This window comes from Triticum aestivum, chromosome 1D (genome assembly GCF_018294505.1).
Source record: "Triticum aestivum cultivar Chinese Spring chromosome 1D, IWGSC CS RefSeq v2.1, whole genome shotgun sequence".
Classification (NCBI taxonomy): Eukaryota; Viridiplantae; Streptophyta; class Magnoliopsida; order Poales; family Poaceae; genus Triticum; species Triticum aestivum.
Window position 1 is genome coordinate 247,360,577 of NC_057796.1, and position 23,835 is coordinate 247,384,411.

General features: G+C 40.2%; 1 non-coding gene and 3 pseudogenes across 1 annotated transcript; 1 reads left to right on the forward strand and 3 right to left on the reverse strand.

The window, feature by feature from the left end:
• Nucleotides 1-5,440: 5,440 nt before the first annotated feature.
• On the forward strand, nucleotides 5,441-6,635 carry LOC123158756 (ATP synthase subunit alpha, chloroplastic-like; annotated as a pseudogene).
• Nucleotides 6,636-6,851: 216 nt separating this feature from the next.
• On the reverse strand, nucleotides 6,852-6,923 carry TRNAR-UCU (transfer RNA arginine (anticodon UCU)). The gene has a single exon. It is a non-coding gene; the product is annotated as a tRNA-Arg (tRNA).
• A 729-nt stretch (nucleotides 6,924-7,652) lies between these two features.
• On the reverse strand, nucleotides 7,653-14,111 carry LOC123181254 (photosystem I P700 chlorophyll a apoprotein A2-like; annotated as a pseudogene).
• Nucleotides 14,112-16,809: 2,698 nt separating this feature from the next.
• Nucleotides 16,810-18,790, reverse strand: LOC123167996 (photosystem I assembly protein Ycf3-like; annotated as a pseudogene).
• Nucleotides 18,791-23,835: the final 5,045 nt, after the last annotated feature.

Consider the following 23,835-nt stretch of genomic DNA (forward strand, 5'->3'; position numbering starts at 1 on the left):
GCCTCAAAGGATCCAGGATATCCGACATACGCGGCTCGTGTGCCTGTGGGGAAGTGCTACGTCGACACACGGCCCGTGGAGGTGTTCTTCTTGCGGTTTGACCATATCTTTGAGATGTTTCTAACAAGGTGGCTCGATTTTACAATCATCTGCCTTTTTACGCTAAATATGAGCTCCGTCATGAAGAGAGAAGAAGTCTCGCAAATTTGTGTGGCGGATCCGTACTACATGCACGAGTCTTTCTTGAGTCTTGGCGACTTTGAGCGTGAAACTGCTAGGGACTACCTCCAAAACTTCATGGTAGAGAATAAGGACCAGGAAATTGTCCTCCTGCCTTATCATCCAAAGTAAGTCAGTTCCGGACAACCCTTTTGTACATTTCAATCTTCCTTCTTGCTCATATGGAGAATAATTTGAGGTGTCTTTTCCCCGCAGCAACGGGCGCGCCATCCTTATTGTTCTTTACCCGCGAGTCTCCCACGCCGTGTATTTCGACCCTTCCAGAGACTACGAGAAAAAGGACTACATCCACATAATGAATATTCTAGATGATGCTCTCCAAGGCTTCAGCATTAGAGGTGGCCACATGCAGATCAGGAAACAAAGGAACAAGAAGATGGGTTTCGCGCATAAAACTAACTTCTGCTGCATCCATGTCCCAAAACCAAGCAAGAAGGATGGCTTCTACATCGTCCATCTCATGATTGAGTTCAGCAGGGATCACCAAAAGCTTCGCATGACAAGCAGAAATGATGATCGTATCCACAAGTGGCTAGTATCTCATGGAGAAGCGGATTATAAACTTAGAGATGACTTCTTTCGCATCCAAAGGGACATTGCGACGATCATCATGAAAGAAGTCGTCGATGAGAAGGGGATGTTCCACCACGGCCCTATATCGTGAGCTGACGTCCGAACTCGCATAAGCATGCAACGTCTAGACCTCACATCGTTCAAGAAGCTAGGGTCCATCCTCGATGATATGGAAGGATGGAACTTCTAGTGATTTATGATGCCGATGATGATGATATGTGTCAGTTGAACTTGTATACTTTCTGTAGCGATGAAACTTTGTGATGTCCACGGTCCCTGCCGAACTTGTGTAACGCTACTTTGTTAGTTTGCGTACGATGACCTGCGTACCTCTAGTTAATTAGTTTGCGTACTGTATGTTGCATCTAGTTGCTAACCCTTTCTTTTTCGTGTTGCTCTAGTATATTTTGTTACATATGATTGTACATCCTCTTGATGAAGATGCATCTCTAACAGGTACCTAGTTTCTTGATGGAAAAGTGCTATGTCGTGTATGAAGGGAAGGTTCCAAGAGTGTATGACGAGTGGCATGAGTGTCAGGCGCAAGTGCAGGGGGTCTCGGGCGCCAGCCATAAAGGCTTCAAAAGCAGACAAGAAGCACAAGCTAGTTACTTGAGGTTCAGGCGAGCGCGAGAGAGGACTCATGACCGCCGCCTCATGTGCTGCATAGTTCCACTATCACTCATAGTGATAGCACTTCTCGCGTATATCATTGTTTAGATGGATGACGTTGTAGTTGAAAGTATTCGAGAGTTGCATGTATCGCTATTTTTGAGATGATGACGAGATACCACTTTGTGTTGGATGATGAGACTATTTGTATGTATATGCTATGATTACATTTGTGGTCGCAGCCATTTGTATGTGTACGATGATGACATTTGTATGTGCTAAAGATTCTTGTATAAAGCATGTTCAAATACAAAACAAATATGCAGAAAAAAAATAAAAAACTACTAAAATTAGCAGTAGCGAGTGGAGGAAAGTTACCAGTAGCGTGACTATAGCAGTAGCGTGACTATAGCAGTAGCGCGTGCGGCCAAAGCGCACTAGAGCTATTAGCAGTAGCGAGCTTCCACGCAGCACGCTGCTGCTACACTTGTATAGCAGTAGCGCGGGCGTGCATGCACTGCTGCTATGGGTTAGCTGTAGCGCCTTATTAGTAGCGCCGGTCCCCGCGCTACTGATATACCTAGAACCCGCGCTGCTGCTAGGCTTTTCTCTAGTAGTGTAGAAGTAGAACCCCACCACATCTATGATGATACCGTGTTTTGCAACAATTAACGTCATAGAAGTGTTATAAGCATGACAGAAAAAAATTGTTCGGCCCAAAATGTCACGGATGTGTCTTTTTTTGTAGTGTATCATGTATGCAATGTTGTGTACCAGACCTGATGTGTGCCTTGCTATTAGTTTAGCAGGGAGGTACCAAAGTAATCCAGGAGTGGATCACTGGACTGCGGTCAAGAACATCCTGAAATACCTGAAAAGGACTAAGGATATGTTTCTCGTTTATGGAGGTGACAAAGAGCTCATCGTAAAAGGTTACGTCGATGCAAGCTTTGACACTGATCCGGATGACTCTAAGTCACAAACCGGATACGTATTTATATTGAATGGTGGAGCTGTCAGTTGGTGCAGTTCCAAGCAGAGCGTCATGGCGGGATCTACGTGTGAAGCGGAGTACATAGTTGCTTCGGAAGCAGCAAATGATGGAGTTCATATCCGATCTAGGTGTCATACCTAGTGCATCGGGTCCAATGAAAATCTTTTGTGACAATACTGGAGCAATTGCCTTGGCAAAGGAATCCAGATTTCACAAGAGAACTAAACACATCAAGAGACGCTTCAATTCCATCTGCGGTCAAGTCAAGGAGGGAGACATAGATATTTGCAAGATGCATACAGATCTAAATGTTGCAGACCCGTTGACTAAGCCTCTCTCACGAGCAAAACATGATCAGCACCAAGACTCCATGGGTGTTAGAATCATTACTATGTAATCTAGATTATTGACTCTAGTGCAAGTGGGAGACTGAAGGAAATATGCCCTAGAGGCAATAATAAAGTTGTTATTTATATTTCCTTATATCATGATAAATGTTTATTATTCATGCTAGAATTGTATTAACCGAAACTTAGTACATGTGTCGATACATAGACAAACAGAGTGTCCCTAGTATGCCTCTACTAGACTAGCTCGTTAATCAAAGATGGTTAAGTTTCCTAACCATAGAAATGTGTTGTCATTTGATGAACGGGGTCACATCATTAGAGAATGGACAAGACCCATCCATTAGCTTAGCATATATGATCGTTTAGTTTTATTGCTATTACTTTCTTCATGACTTATACATGTTCCTCTCACTATGAGATTATGCAACTCCCGAATACCAGAGGAACACCTTATGTGCTATCAAACGTCACAACGTAACTGGGTGATTATAAAGATGCTCTACAGGTGTATCCGATGGTGTTTGTTGACTTGGCATCGATCGGGATTAGGATTTGTCACTCCATATTTCGGAGAGGTATCTCTGGGCCCTCTCGGTAATGCTCATCACTATAAGCCTTGCCAGCAATGTGACTAATGAGTTAGTTGCGGGATGATGCATTACGGAACAAGTAAAGAGACTTGCCGGTAACGAGATTGAACTAGGTGTGATGATACCGACAATCGAATCTCGGGCAAGTAACATACCAATGACAAGGGGAACAACGTATGTTGTTATGTGGTTTGACCAATAAAGATCTTCATAGACTATGTAGGAGTCAATATGAGCATCTAGGATCCTCTATTGGTTATTGACCAGAGATGTGTCTCGGTCATGTCTACATAGTTCTCGAACCCGTAAGGTCCGCACGCTTAACGTTCGATGATGATTTGTATAATGAGTTATGTGATTTGATGACTAAAAATTGTTCGGAGTCCCGGATGAGATCACGGACATGACAAGGAGTCTCGAAATGGTCGAGAAATAAAGATTGATATATTGGACGATGTTATTCGGACAACGGATGAGTTCCGAGAGGTACCGGATAATTATCGAAGTGCCGGAGGGTTATCGGAACCCTTCGGGGAACTAATTGGCCTTGATGGGCCTTAGTGGGAAGAGAGGAAGGGCCACAAGGGGCTGGCCGCGCCCCCCTTGGGTCCGAATTGGACTAGGGGAAGGGGGCGGCGCCCCCCTTTCCGTCCCTTCCCCTTCTTCCTTCCTTCTTTCCCCTTTCCTCTAGGTGGAATCCTACTAGGACTTGGAGTCCTAGTAGGACTCCCTCCTCCTGGCGCGCCCTATAGGGCCTGCCGGCCTCCCCCTCCCCTCCTTTATATATGGGGGAAAGAGGGGACCCTAGAACACACAAGTTTCTCTTAACCGTGTACGGTGCCCCCCTCCACAGTTACACACCTCGGTCATATCGTCGTAGTGCTTAGGCGAAGCCCTGCGCCGGTAACTTCATCATCACCACGCCATCGTTCTGACGGAGCTCTTCCTCGTCCTCAACTGGATCAAGAGATCGAGGGACGTCATCGAGCTGAACGTGTGCTGAACGCGGAGGTGTCGTACGTTCGGTACTTGGATCGGCTGGATCGTGAAGACGTTCGACTAAATCAACCGTGTTACTAAACGCTTCCACGGTCTACGAGGGTACGTGGACACACTCTCCCCACTCGTTGCTATGCTTCTCCTAAATAGATCTTGCGTGATCGTAGGAATTTTTTTGAAATACTATGTTCCCCAACAGAGTCCTCTTAATATTTATCTAGTCTTATATGGGTTTCGGTATATTGAAATATAAACATAAAAAAGAAGATAGAGGATAGTCTCATTACTTCAAAAAGATATGGAAATAGATATAGAAAAAAAATAAAAAGGAGCATGAGAGCCAAATGAATCGAAAGATTCATGTTTGGTTTGGGAAGAGATCATAAAAGTTGTAAACTTACAAAATAATCTACTTTCATTAAAAGATTTATTAGATAATCGAAAACAGAGGATCTTGAGTACTATTGGAAATTCAAAAGAATTGCGCAGAGGGACCATTGAGCAACTCGAAAAAGCTCGGATTCGATTACAGAAAGTCAAACTAGAAGCGAATGAGTATCGTATGAATGGATACTCTGAGGTAGAATGAGAAAAAGCAAATTTGATTAATGCTACTTCTATTAGTTTGGAACAATTGGAAAAGTCTAAAAATGAAACCCTTTATTTTGAAAAACAAAGGACAATGAATCAGGCCTGGTTAGTTGTTTGAATACCGAGTTACATTTCTGTACGATTCGTGCTAATATTGGCATTCTCGGGTCCTGGAATGGAAGCGATAATTAAATTAATTAGGCCTTGAACTTCTACTTTCGTTTAGAATTTAGGCATTATTTTTCCCCTTGCTTACCAAAAAAGAGTCAAGAAACACTAATGGCAACCCTTCGAGTCAACGAAATTCATAAATTCTCCGCGAACGTATTGAACAATATAATAGGAAAGTAGGGATTGAGTATATAAGTCACGTAGTTCAAGTGGGGGATGGGATTGCTCATATTATAGGTCTTGGTGAAGTAATGTCAGGTGAATTAGTCGAATTTGCAGAAGGTACTAGGGGTATTGCTCTGAATTTGGAATCCAAAAATGTTGGGATTCTATTAATGGGCGATGGGTTAATGATACAAGAGGTAAGTTTTGTAAAAGCAACAGGAAGATTTGCTTAGATGCCCGTGAGTGAGGCTTACTTGGGTCGTGTCATAAATGCTCTGGCTAAACCTATTGATGGGAAAGGCGAAATTATAGCTTCTGAATCTCACTTAATTGAATCTCCTGCTCCAAGTGTAATTTCCAGGCGTTCCATATAGGAACCTCTTCAAACAGGGCTTATTGCTATCGATTCGATGATCCCTATAGGGCGCGGTCAGCGAGAGTTAATTATTGGGGATAGACTGACTGACACAACAGCAGTAGCCACAGATACAATTCTCAATCAAAAAGGGCAAGGTGTAATATGTGTTTATGTAGCTATCGGTCAAAGAGCATCCTCTGTAGCTCAAGTAGTAACTACTTTCCATGAGGAGTGGGCCATGGAATACACTATTGTAGTAGCTGAAATGGCGAATTCACCTGCTACATTACAATACCTCGCTCCTTATATGGGAGCAGCCCTGGCTGAGTATTTTATGTACCGCGAACGACATACTTTAATAATTTATGATGATCTCTCCAAACAGGCACAAGCTTACCGCCAAATGTCCCTTCTATTAAGAAGACCTCCCGGCCGTGAGGTTTATCCAAGGGATGTTTTTATTTGCATTCAAGCCTTTTAGAAAGAGCTGCTAAACTAAATTCTCTTTGAGGCGAAGGAAGTATGCAACCGCTTTACCAATAGCTGAGACTCAATCTGGAGACATTTCTGCCTATATTCCAAATAATGTAATCTCCATTACAGATGGACAAATATTGTTATCTGCACATCTATTCAATGCCGAAATTCGACCCGCTATTAATGTGGGTATTCTGTTTCCAGAGTAGTCAAAATTGGAACTAGCTCAATTCACAGAGTTACAAGCCTTTGCACAATTTGCCTCTGCTCTCGATAAAACAAGTCAGAATCAATTGGCAAGGGGTCGACAATTAAGGGAATTGCTTAAACAATCTCAGGCAAATCCTCTCCCGGTGGAAGAGCTGATAGCAACTATTTATACTAGAACAAGAGGATATCTTGATTCGTTAGAAATTGAACAGGTAAATAAATTTCTGGATGAGTTACATAAACATCTAAAAGAAACTAAATCTCAATTCCAAGAAATTATATCTTCTAGCAAGACATTCACCTAGCAAGCAGAAATCCTTTTGAAGGAAGCTATTTAGGAACAGCTTGAACGGTTTTCTCTTCAGTAACAAATAAATTTTGCATGTCTACTCTTGTTAGTAGAATAGGAATCGTTGAGAATGGTTTTTATTTGAGTCATGCAAAAAAAATTCTTTGTTTTTAGTTTAGTATAGTTATTTTTAGTTTAGTATAGTTATTTAAAGAATAGATAGAAATAAGATTGCGTCCAATAGGATTTGAACCTATACCAAAGGTTTAGAAGACCTTTGTCCTATCCATTAGACAATGGACGCTTTTCTTTCATAATTTATTCTTTCTTTTATTATTTTTCTTCTTCCGAGAAAAACTGTTAGACCAAAACTCTTTTAGGAAATCAAAAAAGCCAGATACAAATGCATGATGTATATATTATATCAGGCATGCATATATCATAAAGAAGGAGTATGGAGCCGGTAGGGGGAATCGAACCCACAACCCCAAGGTTACGAGCCTTATGAGCTACCAAACTGCTATATACTCTTAAACTAAAGAGGGGTAACTAGTGGATAAAAGAGGGTTGGATACGCTCCTTTACCAATATCTATACAAATAGAATAGTCCATTTATACAGAATGGTAAAGAGGGCTCCTCTATGATTATCACTTCCAGAAATCCATACAAATATGAAAGGGTATTTTATCCTTACCAAATGGATTTTATTGCACCTGGTAACAAACATTCACAAACCATTTCTCAAAGTACGTGTCCGGATAGCCCAGAATGTCGATAGTTAGCTCTAGGTCTTTCGGTCAAAAAACAACGTCGATGAAGGCGTGTAGGTGCACTATTACGCGGTAGGGATTGCAATTTTTCTTGCATTTTCGTTTTTTCACTCAAACTCAAGGGAGAAACTTTGCTTCTTATCTTTTTTTAAGATTGACGAATCAAATGATATTTCTGTTCTAATTTTTGTCGCTTCTTCTCCCTCTGAATCAAACTTTTTTTTGCCATAATGTGTTGTTGCTATTATTACCAAGTATAGGTTCTAATCCTAGATGAAAAAATAAATAGAAAAAGAAATCTAAAAAGGCAGATCCTCCCTCTCTATCAAGAGTAATGAACTAGGTGCTGATACAGTACAAAAAACAAACTAAATTAACCAAACTTGCCTGATGTTGAGGCAATCAAGAAAGTTGCATAAGTGAATATATAACCCATGGAAAAGCGAGCTAATCCAACCAATCTTGCTTGCACAATGGAAAGAGCCACGGGCTTATCTCTCCAGCGAATTAAATTAGCTAAAGGTGTGCGTTCATGAGCACATGCTAAAGTCTCAATTAATTCCTGCCAATACCCCTGCCAGGAAATTAAGAACATAAATCCAGTAGCCCAAACAAGATGTCCAAATAAGAACATCCACACCCATACCGATAAACTATTCATCCCAAAAGGATTATATCCATTGATAAGTTGTGAAGAGTTTAACCATAGGTAATCTCTTAACCATTCCATCAAATAAGTGGAGGATTCATTAAATTGTGAAACGGTGCCCTTCCATAATGTGACGCCCCCGATTCAATCGTACACTAATCATACACGCAAACGTGTACGATCAAGATCAGGGACTCACGGGAAGATATCAAACACAACTCTAAAAATAAAATAAGTCATACAAGCATCATAATACAAGCCAGGGGCCTCGAGGGCTCGAATACAAGTGCTCGATCATAGATGAGTCAGCGGAAGCAACAATATCTGAGTACAGACATAAGTTAAACAAGTTGCCATAAGATGGCTAGCACAAACTGGGATACAGATCGAAAGAGGCGCATGCCTCCTGCCTGGGATCCTCCTAAACTACTCTTGGTCGTTGTCAACAGCCTGCACATAGTAGTAGGCACCCACGGTGTAGTAGGAGTCACTGTCGACGGTAACGTCTGGCTCCTGGGCTCCAGCATCTGGTTGCGACAACCGAGAAGAAAGGAGAAGGGGAAAAGGGGGAGCAAAGCAACTGTGAGTACTCATCCAAAGTACTCGCAAGCAAGGATCTACACTACATATGCATGGGTATTTGTGTAAAGGGGCAATATTGGTGGACTGAACTGCAGAATGCCAGAATAAGAGGGGGATAGCTAATCCTGTCGAAGACTACGCTTCTGGCAGCCTCCATCTTGCAGCATGTAGAAGAGAGTAGATGGTGGTTCACCAAGTATCATCCATAGCAGAATCCTACCCGGCGATCCTCCCCTCGTCGCCCTGTGTGAGAGCGATCACCGGGTTATATCTGGCACTTGGAAGGGTGTGTTTTATTAAGTATCCGGTTCTAGTTGTCATAAGGTCAAGGTACAACTCCGGGTTGTCCTTTTACCGCGGATCACGGCTATTCGAATAGATAAACTTCCCTGCAGGGGTGCACCACATTACCCAACACGCTCGATCCCTTTGGCCGGACACACTTTCCTGGGTCATGCACGGCCTCGGAAGATCAACACGTCGCAGCCCTACCTAGGCACAACAGAGAGGTCAGCACGCCGGTCTAAATTCTATGCGTGCAGGGGTCTGGGCCCATCGCCCATTGCACACCTACATGTTGCGTATGCGACCGGTGAGCAGACCTAGCAACCTCCATTACAAAGGAAGTTGCGTTACGCGGTCCAACCCGGCGCACGCCGTTCAGTCGCTGGCGTCAAGAAGGCTTCGGCTGATACCACGACATCGAGTGCCCATAACTGTTCCCGCGTAGTCGGTTAGTGCGTATAGGCCAGTGGCCAGACTCGGATCAAATACCAAGATCTCGTTAAGTGTTTTATTTTAAAGTAACAGCGGACACCGACCAGGGCCAGGCCCACCTCTCAACTAGGTGGTCTCAACCTGCCCTATCGCCCCGCCACAAAGTAACAGTCGGGGGCCGTCGAGAACCCAGGCCCACCTCTACCGGTATGGAGCCACCTGTCCTTTCAGTCCCCACATCGGAATCACTTGCGGGTACTCTACGAGCCGACCCGAATTTAGTCACCACATGTATCATATAATATGTATGTAAGTATATACCTGTGATCACCTCCTGAGTGATCACGGCCCGGTAGTATGGCATGGCAGACGGACAAGAATGTAGGGCCACAGATGGAATACTAGCATCCTATACTAATCATTTAGGATTGCAGGTAAGGGTAACAACTGTAGCAACAATGACAGGCCATGCAGCAGAATAGGATTAACCAAAAGCAGTAACATGCTACACTACTCTAATGCAAGTAGTAGAGAGAAGGAATAGGCGATATCTGGTGATCAAGGGGGGGCTTGCCTGGTTGCTCTGGCAAGAAGGACGGGTCGTCAACACCGTAGTCGAACTGGGGGTCGTCGGCAGCCTCGGGGTCTACTGGAAAGAAGTGACGGAGGGGGAACACAATAAATAACAGAGCAATCAAAGCATCACAAAGCATAACATGGCAATACGCGGTGCTAGAGGTGACCTAATCCAGTAGGAGGTGATACCGGCGAAGGGGGGAAACATCCGGGAAAGTATCCCTGGTGTTTCACGTTTTCGGACAGATGATCCAGAGGGGGAAAGTTGTGTGTTTGCTATGCTAAGGATGTGTGGCGGACGAACGGGCTGCGTATTCGTATTCGTCTCGTCGTTCTGAGCAACTTTCATGTACAAAGTATTCTCATCCGAGTTATGAATCATTTTATATTATTTTTCAAAGTTTTATTCAATTTATGGATTTATTCATATTCCAAATTTAATCAGTAAGTACTTTTGCCACATAGTGCAGTGCCAGCCACAGTGTATGACAGGTGGGGTCCGGGTCAAAGTCAATAGTCCATTCAATAGTTGACTGGGTCAACGTTGACTGGTCAAACTGGCTGGTGGGACCCAGCTGCCATAGAGAGAGTGTAAATTAACACTTTAATTAATTTAACAAATTAGGTGGGGGCCACATGTCATTGACTTAGATATTTTTAAACATGCTTTTAAATGAAATGGGTCCACATGTCATCTGGCTATACCTAATCACTAATTAGTAGTCTACATAAACTAAACTAACAGGCCGGCCACCACATGGCCATTCATAAAGGCACAAGACCATGGCCACACACGGCACAGGAGGCCTGAATGTGCCAGCGGCCTCAACCAACAAAACAGCAGTAGCAGCTATCGCAGTAGAAGAATCGATGGGTAGCAGCGACAAGAGGGTCAGCAGTAGCAGCGACAAGTGCATAGCAGCATCTAGCGGGAGCAGCAGCACAGCAGGCAACCGCGACAACCAAAGCAGCAGTGCTAAGCAGTAGTAGCAATAGGCGGCAACAGAGGAGCAGCGACAAGCAGCGGCGATGGCTCGCAGGGGCGTGGCCTCGGGTGGCTGGGCGCGGGCACGACGGGGCAAGCAGCGTCAGGCAATGGCACGAGGCCACGTTTGGGAAGGCGCTTGCGGGTGCGGTGGGAAGGAGCAACAGAGGCGGGGAGCACCGCAGGCTGGAGTAGCGGCAACGCGGTGGCCGCGGGCTTGGCAGGCAGGGCGCGGCTGCCAGCATAGCCGGTCGCGGCAGGTGTGGATGCGCACAGGAGGTCACGGGGCATGGCGAGCGACCGGTGGCTAGTGGCAAGGCTGTGCGGGTCGAGGCCAACGCGGGCCGGCCGGAGCAGCGAGCGGTGGTGGGCGTGCTGAGGTCCTGTGGGCGCGGACAGCGCCGTTGCATGCGAGGGAGAGAGGAGAGGCCGGGGGCCTCACGTACGTTCGTGGAAAGAGGGCGGCGAGGCTCGGTGGAGCCTTTGGGGAGGAGGACGGGGATGACGCGCGGCGATGGATGATGGCTCCGGGCGAATAGGTGGCTCCGGCGACGGTGGTTGGCGTCGGGTCATGCCCCCGATCTCGATCTAGATCGGGGGGACTGAGCGAGGTGGAGTGGGGGTTGTGGGGGTGTCAGTGGATAGGGTTCGGCACCAGGGGGTTAAGGGAGAGGGGATAGGCCGGCCTGGCATGTGGCTGGGCCGAGGCCAGGGGGAGGGGGGCTTTGCCCTCTTTTACCTTTTTTTCTTGTTTTGTTTTTCTTTTACTTTTGTTTTTATTTATTTTAGTTCCTATTTATTATAGTTTCAAAATTATACCAAAGTGGCACCTAAATTGATGTTACCAATTATGCCACTGCCACATTAATTTTCAACCCAAACTAAAATAGTTTTGTAATTATTTAATATTTAAAAAGTATTTAAATAATTGTTTTGCCGCTATTTTATTTATTATAGTGCATTTAAACACATTATAAAGGTGTGGTTCCTCCACCATAATTATCTATGCAATATTTGGTTCACTCCGAACATTTTAGTTTTAATATTTGAAATTTTTACTGTTTGCATGATTTTCGGATTTGAATTAGAATCAGTTTCTAACTAACGCGAGATTAGCAAGAGTAATCAAAGTGACGTGGCATCATTAGCAGAGAATTACTGTAGCTTAAATATCCGGGCGTCACACATAATGTGATATGTTTCCAATGCCAATAAAAAGTAACCCACCTAGTGGTATTTAACATCGAGAAAACTGCCAAATAAAATGTGTCCCAAGCAGAAATATCACAAGTACGGCCGTGCCCTGGGCCGTCAGAAGGAAAACTATATCCAAAATCCTTTTTATCCGACATTAATTTGGAACCGCGTGCATCTAAAGTGCCCTATACTAAAATCAATGTAGTTGTATGCAAACCTAGAGCAATAGCATGATGAACCAAGAAATCCCCAGGTCCTATTGTTAAGAAAAGCAAATTACTATTCTCATTAACAACATTCAACCATCCGGGCAACCATAGGCTTCGACCCACATTGAAAGTGGGGTCATTCATTGAAGATAAGATTATATCGAACCCATATGTCGTCTTGCCATGAGCATATTGTATCCATTGGGCAAATATAGGTTCGATCAAGATTTTCTTTTCTGGAGTACCAAAAGCAAGCATGACGTCGTTATGAACATAAAGGCCCAAGGTATGGAATCCTAGAAAGAGGCTAGCCCAACTTAAATGAGATATGATAGCTTCTTTATGGTCTAACATTCTTGCCAATACATTATCCTCATTCTGTTTCGGATTGTAATCCCTAATGAAAAAAATAGCTCCATGAGCAAAAGCCCCTGTCATGATGAACCCTGCAATATATTGGTGATGAGTATATAAAGCAGCTTGAGTAGTAAAGTCTTGTGCTGTGAATGCATAAGGAGGTAAAGAGTACATATGTTGAGCTACTAAGGAAGTAATAGCCCCTAAAGAAGCTAGAGCAAGACCTAACTGAAAATGAATCGAATTGTTGATTGTGTCATAATGGCCCTTATGCCCACGCCCTAATCGACCCCCCGAAGGAGTATGCGCTTCTAAAAGATCTTTAATACTGTGCCCAATTCCGAACTTAGTTCGATACATGTGACCGACAATGAGAAAAATAAATGCAATAGCTAAATGATGGTGGGCCATATCGGTCAACCACAAACTTTGTGTTTGTGGATGGAATCGCCCAAGAAGAGTTAGAATGGCAGTTCCCGCTCCTTGAGCGGTACCACATAAATGATTACTCGAATCAGACTTTTGGGCATAAAGATTCCATTGACCTGTCAAAAGGGGTCCCAACCCCTGGGGATAGGGTAATACATCTAAGAAATTATTCCATCGAACATACTCCCCCTGGATGCGGGAATGGCAACATGAACTAAATGTCCTGTCCAAGCCAAAGAACTTACCCCGAAAAGTCCTGACAAATGATGATTGAGACGAGATTCCGCGTTTTTGAACCACGAAAGACTTGGTTTCCATTTGGGTTGTAGATGTAACCAACCTGCTATTAAGGACATCGTAGAAAGAAATAATAGAAAAAGAGCTCCAGTATAAAGATCCTCATTGGTGTGTAATCCTATTGTATACCACCACTGATAAACTCTAGAATAAGCAATATTCACTGGACCAACAACACCTCCTCGAGTAAAGGCTTCCACAACGGGCTGACCAAAATGAGGATCCCAAATCGCATGAGCAATAGGTCTTACGTGTAAAGGATCCTGTATCCATGATTCAAAATTTCCTTGCCAAGCTACATGAAACAGATTTCCGGACGTCCATAGAAAGATTATTGCTAATTGCCCAAAGTCAGAAGCAAAAATGTTCTGATAAAGACGTTCTTCAGTAATATCATCATGACTTTCAAAATCATGTGCGGTAGCAATACCAAACCAAATACGAGGAGTAGTGGGGTCCTGAGCTAAGCCTTGGCTAAACCTGGGAAATCTTAATTCCATAATGCCTTTCAAATCCTCCTAGCCACTATCCTACTACAATAATTCTTGCTAAGAAGAATGCCCATGTCGTGGCAATTCCACCCAGAAGGTAATGGGTTACTCCTACAGCGCGTCCTTGTATAATGCTCAAGGCTCTAGGCTGAGTAGTAGGAGCAACTTTTAATTTGTTATGAGCCCAAACGATAGATTCAATGAGTTCTTGCCAATAACCACGGCCGCTGAATAAAAATGTTAAACTGAAGGCCTAGATAAAATGAGCACCTGAGAAAAGAATACCATCTACAGATAATGAAGAACCATAAGACTGAATGACTTGCGGTGCCTGTGACCACAAGAAATCTCGAAGCCACCCATTAATCGTAATGGAACTCTGTGCAAAGTTTCCCCCCTGTAATATGAGTTACCACCCCTTGATCACTTATAGTACCCCAAACATCCGACTACATTTTCCAACTGAAATGGAAAATGACTACTGAAATTGCATTGTACATTCAGAATAAACCTAAGAAAACATGATCCCAGGCGGATACTTGACATGTTCCCCCTTGGCCAGGCCCATCGCAAGGAAAGTGAAAACCTATATTTGCTTTATCGGGTATCAAACGGGAACTCCGAGCAAATAAAACACCTTTCAAAAGTATTAATACAGTCACATGTATGGTAAATGCATGAATGTGATGGACTAAAAAATCTACGGTTCCTAATGGAATAGGTAACAAAGCCACTTTGCCACCTACTACTACTACTAACTCGCCGCCTCCCCACGTTAAGCTAGTACTTGTTGTTGCACCAGGAGCTGTTACGCCAGGCGCAGTAGCATGGATATTTTGTACCCATTGAGCAAAGATAGGTTGTAATTGTATGGCAGTATCCGAAAAGATATCTTGTGGACGGCCTAAAGCACTCATGGTATTATTATGAATGTACAAGCCAAAACTGTGAAAACCTAGAAATATACATACCTAGTTAAGATGGGATATGATTGCATCGCGGTGTCTAAGGACGTGATCTAATAGATCGTTGTATCGAGTAGTTGGATCATAGTCTCTTACCATAAAAATTGTTGCATGTGCAGCAGCGCCGACTATTAGAAATCCGCCAATCCACATGTGGTGTGTGAACACGGAAAGTTGTGTACATAGTCAGTAGCTAGGTATGGATAGGGAGGCATAGAATACATATGATGAGCTACAACAATGGTTGTAGAGCCTAGCATAGCTAGGCTGAGAGATAATTGAGCATGCCATGACGTTGTTAAGATTTCATAAAGACCCTGATGGCTTTGTCCTATAAATGGGCCCTTGTGAGCCTCCAAAATATCTTTAAGTCCATGGCCAATACCCCAATTGGTCCTATACATATTACATGCGATTAGGAAAAGCATAGCAATAGCTAAACGATGGTGCGCAATATCGGTCAGCCAGAGACCACCGGTTACTGGATCTAGTCCTCCGCGAAAAGTCAGAAATTCTGCGTATTTTGACCAATTTAAAGTGAAAAGGGGGTTGCTCCTTCGGCAAAACTAGGTTAAAGTTCAGCCAAAAGGTCCCGATTCAAGATAAATTCATGAGGAAGTGGTATCTCTTTAGGATCCACCCCAGCATCAAGAAATTGGTTAATTGGTAAAGATACATGAATTTGGTGCCCCGCCCAAGAAAGAGACCCAAGTCCTAATAATCCCGCTAAGTGGTGATTCAACATGGGTTCTACATCTTGGAACCAGGCCAATTTGGGTGCGGCTTTGTGATAATGGAACCAACTAGCAAAAATCATTAACGGTGCAAAAATCAATGCACCAATTGTAGTACAATAGAGTTGTAATTCACTAGTTATTCCAGATGCTCGCCAAAGCTGAAAAACCATAGGTTATTTGGATTCCTCAAAAAACCCCGCCGACATTACCATTCAATATTTATTGCCCTACAATAGGCCAAACTACCTGAGCACTGGGTCCAATGTGAGTAGGATCACTTAGGCATGCTTAAAAATTGAAAAAATGGGCGCCATGAAAGTACATGCCACTCAACCAAAGAAAGATAAAGGAAAGTTGCCCGAAACGAGCACTAAAGACATTTCGAGAGATCTCCTCCAAATCACCAGTATGACTATCGAAATCGTGAGCATTAGCATGTAGGTTCCAGATCCAAGTGGTAGTATCAGGGCCCTTAGCTAGTGTTCTTGAGAAATGGCTGGGTCTGGCCCATTCCTCAAAATATGTTTTTACAGGATCCCTATCCACAGCAATTTTTACTTCTGGTTCCGGCGAACGAATAATCATTAAGTCCTCCTCTTTCTGGACAAGACATACAAAGAGACCCGCAACTGTCTTTTTAGTGAATCTTTGAAAGATAGATTTTGAAAGATAGATATTGTGATTAGTTCTTTTCTTTACTATCTACCATTCTTCTAAAAAATTTAGTTATTCACTAGAGCAATTATATATTGAAGTCAATCTAAGGCAAGTGTTCGGGTCTGTTATGACATAAAGATTAGGTGCCTAACGGACATTGTTTATCTTGAAAAACAAATATTTCTCGACGTAAGAAAAAAAATCTTTTTATTTTTTATTTAAGAAACTAGTGTATTTTTTTGAGGGCATAAGCTCCTATCTATATCTACTTTCCTTGAGCATAATATAGGGTTTTTTATTTGATTCTAAATTCCAAGATAACTCATTAGAATTATTAATAAGATGGTCCTAATATATTAGCAATATTTAGATTGCCCCCTCTTTTTATTCACTTTATTACTTCTATTCTAGACCCTTTCCGTATGGTTTATTCTCATGAAATATCATATAAAATAGAAGGTATAAGAAATGGATATAATGAAATTCTTGATTCGGTCTTACGACCTAATTTATTTGATTAATGGATCAACAACCAAACCACCCATTTTATGAAAAAGAAGGAACATGGTCTTATTCAAATTCAAAGCACTTCGTAATCTTCAACCAGTTATGTGCTTCAATATAATTTACCGGAGTAAGCGCTATAGCTCGTTTCCAATATTCAGTAGCTTGATCAAACCAAGCTTCCACAATTTCCGAATCACCCTATAGAATGGCATGTTCTCCTCGGTCGGAATAGGAAGTTCCTTCCCTTAGAACCGTACTTGAGAGTTTCCTACCTCATACGGCTCAAAAATTGCTATCTGAATTTCCCCTATCTTAACTGAATTCGATTTATCAAAAATCGATCCAATTTGTTCTTGGGTTAAGCAGAAGAAATTAATTACCTAAGTTTCAAACCCTAATTTTTATCAATAATCAGTTTCATATTTTTTCCCACCTTCAGAAGAATGAAGCATAGATAGATATAGAGCCTTCGTTCAAATTTTCTGAAAGGTAACTATCCCGGTTTCATATATGAAATCTCTATAAAATCCTTGAAAAAAGATTTTTTCCATAAGAAAGAAAAAAATAACTATCTTTGGGATCTGATACTACACCGCTGCTTAATCCCTTAGTGAATCAGCTCTATTACATAAGCGGATTCCTAAATTTTGCCCCATATCATGGGATAAGTAAGCAATTTTTTTAGTTGTATCGACCCAGTCGCTCACTAATTGATCTTTACAGTGCTTTCTCTATCAATTTGAGAAACTTTATCCATAGAGTAGTAGTATATGCCATACTTTCTTTGTTTTTTGACTCTCGTGAAGTGTCCTTCCTTCCTACAGCTGATAGGGAAAAATCATTGTTTTTATGATCCCTATGTAGAAAGCCCTTTTTTCTAGTATTTACTAGAAAATTTGATCCTCTTTTTTTTCTATAGTGGAGATAGTCGCACGTAATGACAGATCACGACCATATTATTAAAAGCTTGCGATAAGAAGGGGTTTCGTTCTAGTGCCCGGAAATAATATTCCAAAGCCTTTGTATGTTCTCCATTGCTTGTGTGTATAAGGCCTATGTTATAGAGTATATAATTTTGATCATAGGGATCGATTTCTAGTCGCGTGGCTTCATAATAATTTTGCAAAGCTTCCGCATAATTTCCTTCGGATTGAGCTAACATCCGTTATGGTCATTCATTCTATTCAAAAAATCTCAGTTCCAAAACCATACATGAGGTTTTCACCTCATACGGCTCCTCCCTTCTGTACATAATAGTACCAAGTGAAATAATCTATAGAATCAAAATAGAATTAGTCCCGTCTCATTATGAACCAAAAGGGGCTGGTATTTTTCCAAGAAATCTCTAGCTAACCTTCCCACAAGAGGTTTTTCTTAACACCAATGAATTCTATTAATGCTAGAGGAAAACGATAGCTCCAATAATTTCCTTGTTCTCAATGCCTCCTATTTATAGGAATTAGCTACTTCAACGATCTTTGATGGTTATAGGGGTATCCAAAGTACAAACCTGATGGTTGTTTGTTATCCCAACCATTCTTCCTAGCCCTGATACCGATCAGGAAAGGGGTAATTTCCAACAAAGTTTTTCTCTTGTTGATTCCTATTTCTAGGTGTAGTGCTTTTCTCCCCTATGCTACCTACGGATACTAATAGAGTAGGATTGGCATGTAATCCATAACATACCATATCCTGTAGGTGTAACCTTTCTCTCAATACTCAAATCTACAATTGAAGCGTGGGTTTGTTTGCTAATCAAGGATACACGACGGAAGGAATTGTTAGTTCGCCTCACCTTCCCGAAGCGTGGGTTTGTTTGCTTTACAAATTTGGTTCTCTCTATGCCAACCCCTTCTCTTTTAAGTAAGACTGAGGTATAGGTAGGGCTAGAAAAAGAAAAAAAAATGAGAGTCAAATCACACCATCTCTATAATAAGTAAATGCCTTTTTCTCCTGAGGTTGTCGGAATTATTCGCAATAAAATATTGCCTAGAATTGAGGAGGTCTTATCAATGAATTTTCCATTTACACAGGATCTAGGCATAATTCCCAACCCATTCTATATAGAATTGTTTTCATTCCTTCACAAAATAACATAAAAACAAACACATTCGATCCTTATAATTATAAATAGATTGATCCATATGCTCTACTCTAAATCCATATGCTTTGAATGGATAAGAGAGATATGGATTTTCCGCTCAGCTCAAATTGTATCCTTTTCCTTTTGCTTGGACATGAAGAGATATGAAATATTTGACCAAGACTGGATTTCATTCCACTTTCCTATTTCTGAACAATAACTTATGTTATCAACTATTTCGTGTTTTCAAAGTTATTGATTGTCTCATACCCTATTTTTGATTTCGATAGTATGGTGTAGCATATCTTATGTAAACCGAATTCTAAGGTTTCTTTATTTTATTATGCAATAAGAATAATTCTTCCATTTTCTTTTTCTTTAGTTACGGGAAAACCCAAATTAAAACTTTTATTTTATAGCGAGCGTAATTTCTAGTAAAAAAATCATGTATCCTTCCACTTAGATGAAAAGGAATTTTTTCAATAGAACTATGGAACCCCCGAGTGGTTGCAGTTGTACCAGTACTGCAGGAATAAGAAAACTCGCTATTCACTCAGTTTATTTTCCATAATAAGTTATGTAGGAGAGATGGCCGAGCAGTTCAATGCGTAGCATTGGAACTGCTATGTAGACTTTTGTTTACCGAGGGTTCGAATCCCTCTCTTTCCGTTTTTCTTAGTTCATCAATGTTAAGGATCACAATGTATCGAATCAAATAACAAATTTTTTCCAACAATAATATAATATCCTATATTATCTTATTTTGATTTAATAGAAATTAGAAATTCTCTATAGAAAATTACTGTGGTATGTAAAATACACATAGAGGAAAAAAGAAAAAAGGATCCTAATCATAGGGTCAATCAATTTTAGCTAGTTGATGGGAAAATATGAATTAATGGTAAAGGTCTTAGGGAGATTTAGTTCGGGGAAAGGGGAAGGGGAAGAAAATTCTATGAACCTTTCCTTTTTTCCTTAAGTTCAAGTCTGACGAGAGTAATATTCTACAACTAAGAACTCATTTATTTTGAGACCGACCCACTTCCTATCTAGGATTTTATTTACTAGTCCTTTATATTCCAACGTGTCAATCGCCAAATGCTTTGGCAATTTCCCTGGGTCCGATGAAGCAATATAATTTTGAACCAGACCTTTTGATCTTTGGTTATGTTTTGTAGTAATAATATCTCGGGGTTTGCAATGAAAACTTGGTACATTGACTATATTGCCATTAACTAAAATATGTCTATGGTTGACTAATTGGTGGGCCCCCAGGAATGGTTCAAGCCATACCCAATCGAAAAAGGGTATTATCCAAACACATTTCAAGTAATTGTAGTAAAACCTGGCCTGTTGACATTTTTGCTTTTCCAGCGATAGGTACATATCTAAGTAATTGTCATTCCGTCAGACCAAAATGAAAACACAATTTATGTTTTTCTTGAAGACGAATACGATATTGCTCCTTTTTCCCAGAATTGAATTTTTTTTAAGATTACTTCCAGATTTAGGTGTTTTTCTAGTGAGTCCTGGTAAAGCTCCCAGACAGAATATTTTTTTAAACAAGGTCCTCGATAACGGGACATGAAGACACCTTTTTTATTTTATTGAAATTTCATTTTACACAATTAATTTCATTGTATTTACATTACATAATACATCAAAATTAAAACTGAATTAAACTACAAGGTAAACAGAGAGAAATCAACTAAAGTACCCCAAAAATGGAATTTCATCAAAATCTTTATTTTTTGTATATATATTATTTATTTTATTGTTTTGTATCTAGAAAAATTGTAAGGTAAAAAACATAAAATATCATGGCCATTTAATTTGGAAAAAAAGAGATTCTTGTTCGTAGAACATCGATAGAGAAAAAAAAGCCGACTATCGGATCTAAACCGATGACCCTCGCATTACAAATGCGATGCTCTAACCTCTGAGCTAAGTGGGCTTACATAACGGAAATAGTGTAACAAATAGAAATAGGTATAGTATAGGAAATCCGTAAAATCTGAGATATTAGTTATTAATCTTAGCTATTAACTAGTTCTAAATTTGAAGCTATACTTATAAAAACAAAAAATACTAAAACTTCTTAAAGATAAAGTTAGCTTGATATGCTTAACTATAGGATATTAAAAAATAAAATTATAGAATTTATTGGTATTTTCATTCGATCATTATAGACTTTATTATTTGTTAATAATTTGTGGATTAATATTTCACTAAGGGGAACATAGAGTGAGAGTAAATAAAATTGCTAATTCTGATTAGAAAAAAAAATGAAGCATTATAGTATAATTTTGAATACTATAAAAAAGTAGGACGGGAGGTGGGGGAGATAAAAACTTTTGGATACATTGATTTGGATTGAATTGCAAATACATCAAGGATAGAATCAATTCAATTCTGAATTGCAATAAGCAAGCAAGGTCTCTCAAATAGAGTCGAACTGAACTGCTAGACTACGTTGAGTGATGAACTCAATGATCCAAAAAAAACTAAGAGATGGATGAAATTACAGAAGGAATCCTGGTCTCAAAGAACAGGGAAATGGGCATATGGCAAAATCGGTAGACGCTACGGACTTGATTGTATTGAGACTTGGTATGGAAACCTTCTAAGTGGTAACTTCCAAATTCAGAGAAACCCTAGAACTAAAAAAGGGCAATCCTGATCCAAATCTGTGTTTTGAGAAAACAAGGGGTTCTCGAACTAGAATACAAAGGAAAAGGATAGGTGCAGAGACTCAATGGAAGTTGTTCTAACGAATCGAGTTAATTACGTTGTGTTGTTAGTGGAATTCCTTCTAATTCTAAATTAGAGAAAGAGGGGTTTTATACCTTATACATTTAATAAACACGTTCAGATACTGACATAGCAAACGATTAATCATAGACTTCATATTATACTATAATTATAATATAGGTTCTTTATCTTTTTTAAAAATGAAATTAGAAATGATAATGATTATGAAAGAAAAAAAACTCATATCATAATTTTTTTTTCATTATTGTGAATCCACTCCAATCGAATATTGAATAATCAAATTCTTCAATCCAAATTCAAAGTTTTCGATATCTTTAAAAAAGTGGATTAATCAGACGAGGACAAAGAGAGAGTCCCATTCTACATGATAATACTGACAACAATGAAATTTCTAGTTAAAGGAAATTCCGTCAACTTTATAAGTTGTGAGGGTTCAAGTCCCTCTATCCCCAAATCCTCTTTTATTCCCTAACTATACTATATTATTATTATTTATCCTCTTTTTTTCTTTTTATCAATGGGTTTAAGATTCATTAGCTTGCTTATTCTACTCTTTCACAAAGGAATGCGAAGATAACTCAATGGATCTTATCCTATTCATTGAATAGATTTCTTTTTCATTAGAGTATTGGCAAGAAATGTTGGTTATTCACTCTATTTTTAAGTTTTATTTAAGTAAACCATGCACAATGCATAGGACTACCCCCCCCCCCATTTTCAAATTTTAAATTCGAAATACTTTAATTAATTTTTAGTCCTTTCAATTGACATAGGTACAAATACTCTCTAGGATGATGCACAAGAAAAGGTCAGGATAGCTCAGTTGGTAGAGCAGAGTACTGAAAATCCTCGTGTCACCAGTTCAAATTTGGTTCCTGGCAGAGAAAAAAAGATCCACCGAATAGGTATTGATCCAAATACCTCGAGATGGATTATGATACATATTCATTAATAATATTTATTCATCTAAGTGGATAAATCTATAATATAAATATAGAGGCACTTCTTTTTATTTTTAAAGAAGTTTTAAAATATATTTTTTCTTTATGATAAAGAAGGGGGTGAGATTCCCCTTTATTTTTTTGCGTTTCTTAATTTTGTATTTCGCTATTCCGGCGAATATTTTTTTAGTCTTGCTTATCTTTATCTTATCTTATTTTCCTAGTTGTGCTAAGTAATGTGTGCGGTACAAAGTTCCTGGTAGAGAACTTCTTTGAGTCATCCTATTTTTCTGTTCATATGAAGGAAATTAATATGCGATTTTCAAAATAGGGGAATCCAAATGAAACCCTTTTTTTTTGCTCAGTCTATCTGGAATGCTTTTGTATAATTAGGAATTAATTATAAATAGGAATTGCGTTTCACCTAGGAAAAGAACCTAAAAATATTCCTTGACTTGAATAAAATCTGGAGTTGTGTTGTATAAGTGAGCATGAATTTCTTATTCAATGAGCATCTTGTATTTCATAAAAATTGGGGGTTATATAATCCTTACGTAAGGGCTAGCCTATCCAACTTTCAGGCATTAGGATACGTTTAAGGCACGGATGATTATCATAAGAGATTCCCACCATATCATAAGATTCGCGTTCTTGAAAATTGGCACTTCTCCAAATCCAGAAAACAGACGGAATTCTAGGATTATCCTTTTGGGCAAAGACTTTTATGCAGACTTCTTCTGGATTATCTATACCATATTGTATTCTCGTAAGATGATACACGCTAGCTAAAGATCCACCGGGTGCTATATCATAAGCACATTGGGAGCGTAAATAATTGTAACCATATACATATAAAATGACAACAATGGAATCCCAATCCCCTACTTTTATTTGTAAAGTCTCTATTCCTCGATGATCAAAGCCCAAAGATCTATGAACCACCTCATGTTTGACTAGCCAAATAGATAACCAACCCTGCTGCATTGTCTTCATGTCTCCCTCTTTGTATAAATATTTCACACTTCGGATGCAAGTTTGAAAGATTGCCCTGCTTTTTATTTTTCTACACAAAAGAGCCCCCTCCTAATTCACTAATTTGTTGGAAGGTACTGAACTTTTGGATTTGAAAAAAGTTTCAGAAGATATATCTAATGTAGATGGTGATTGATAGAGCAATTCTTGCTCATAAGTTCCTATATGAGTACTGCGCCTAACATAAAGCTTGTGACTGGTAGTAAAACATCTTCTTTTATTTTCAGATAGAGTTCGATCCTCAACTATTTCTCGCGATAT